The 1,911-nt window shown below is 31.6% G+C and overlaps 1 protein-coding gene across 1 annotated transcript in view; it reads right to left on the bottom strand.

The window, feature by feature from the left end:
• Positions 1 to 1,322: 1,322 nt before the first annotated feature.
• Positions 1,323 to 1,911, bottom strand: part of LOC102303869 (serine protease FAM111A) — a gene marked incomplete in the record, with an annotated part of 10,371 nt that continues 9,782 nt past the window's right edge. The window contains 1 exon segment of the mRNA XM_014331307.2: positions 1,323 to 1,911.

A 1,911-nucleotide genomic window follows, 5' to 3' on the forward strand; every position in this document is an offset into this window, starting at 1 on the left:
CTTGTTAACATTTTTCTATTTAATAATTAAACTGTTTCATTTAAAACTATAGTTTAAAAAAACTGTCCTGGCTAAATTGCACCACAAAAACTCCTACTTTAGAGCAATGACTGTCATATCTAACGTATTGCGGTGTGTGTGTGATTATGTTTCAAGTCGAGCACACACACATACATACAAAACCTTCATGTGTGTGTGTCTGTGGTCAAATGTTTGCATAAATTCATCATGGACATGAATATCATGGTATTTGTGATTGTACAACATACATCTTTAATGAGTTTAAAATTTGTATTTAATCTAACATTGGCCTGGTGGTGGTGCAGTTCATTTTTTCTGTTATGTATAGATCTTTGTATGTATGCATCTTTTCTGTAATGTAAGTGCAAGGTGGCAGCTGGCTATTGGTGGGAGACTGGAGGCAGAAAATTTAAATTGCGGCCTGACAAGACTGGCCTTGCTCTGCCTAGTTCCTGATTTTAACTTAACTCCATTAAAAGTCTAAAACTAGACATTTATGCCCATGATGAATAGTATAAGATCAAAAGCTTTAAGTGATATCCACCTTGCTAACAAAATGTGTGACAGAAAACCGAGTGACCCACCAACTAAAGAAATGTGAAGAAAAAGTGAAGAAAAAATATTGTGAAATCTAACATTCATTTGGATCAGGGAAGAACAATTCTCAGCTGGAGTACATCATCAGAGTTAGGAGGAGATGAATAATGCTACCATGACAATATGTATTGAGAAATCAAAAATCCCTTCTGAAAGACACTTTGGCTTCTTCAGATTTCAAGTAGAGGAAGCTAAACTCCAGGTTAAATTTATCTAAGCTCAAAATCCTGTTTTACAGTACAGACTATTGGGCTTAAGTTCAAATAAACAAAGCCTAATGTGTTCAGTCAAAAAGAGAGTAATCATTAAGAGACTGGAAAAAGATGCAGTCTGATGATGAAGTTTCCAAAATGCTCCTGTCATTGTCGTAATTTATCTATAAGCGGTTTTCGCTCCTGTATACAGAAATCTTTTAAAAAAAAAAGTAATTGAAACGCTCAAAACAGACTTCTCGAGCAGCAAATCTTTCTACTCAGGTCTAAAAAGTACATTTACTGATTCACTTCTGAACTGATTTTATTGCAATTTTAACTTCACTATATGTTAAAGTTCACAATCAAACAAAAAAAAAACAACAACAACAAGAATGACTTTTTCCCACCACAAAACATTGAAAACTTCAAATATCTGAAAAGGTAAAAATTAATTGACGAAATTATTGGCAGGTCACATTTTATGATAGAGTCAAACTACTACATGCTGTGTTGCTTCACTTCTGATTTATTAACAACCAAAATCTTCACAAAAACATTAATTTTCCTCGTTAATACAAACTAAAGGAAATGTAACAAATAATGAATACTGTCCAACATCAGAACAGAATATTTATCCAAGTAGATTTTAATAAAGCATAAAGTCGAACTTCACTTGAATACATACCAGTCAGGTTACAAGCATTAAGAATTAAGAATTAAAGGCTCATAAAAAAACTATTTACTATTTAAATTTTTTTGTGATGACAAAGTTACATTTATTGAGCCTGTTTTAAGGTTATTATAAGAAAGTAAAATTAATCTAAAAAAACAAAACAAAAAACAAAAACATCTTGATAACTGAAATAACAACACGAAATGCACTTTTGAAAAAAAAAACCCCAACAACAACAACAACAACAACAACAACAACAGTACATACATTTAAGTAAAAATTAAACAATTTGTCCTCACACTACAAACCAAATTGAAATAAGTAAACAGCATACTAAAAGCTAAACAGAATTCAAAATAAAAGTTCAACTATAAAACAGAAGGCAGATGCAGAACTAATTACTGTGATCATTTTGTCTCTATACAG

This window comes from Haplochromis burtoni, unplaced genomic scaffold (assembly GCF_018398535.1).
Source record: "Haplochromis burtoni strain Fernald_Lab_line unplaced genomic scaffold, NCSU_Asbu1 Contig_1898, whole genome shotgun sequence".
NCBI lineage: Eukaryota > Metazoa > Chordata > Actinopteri > Cichliformes > Cichlidae > Haplochromis > Haplochromis burtoni.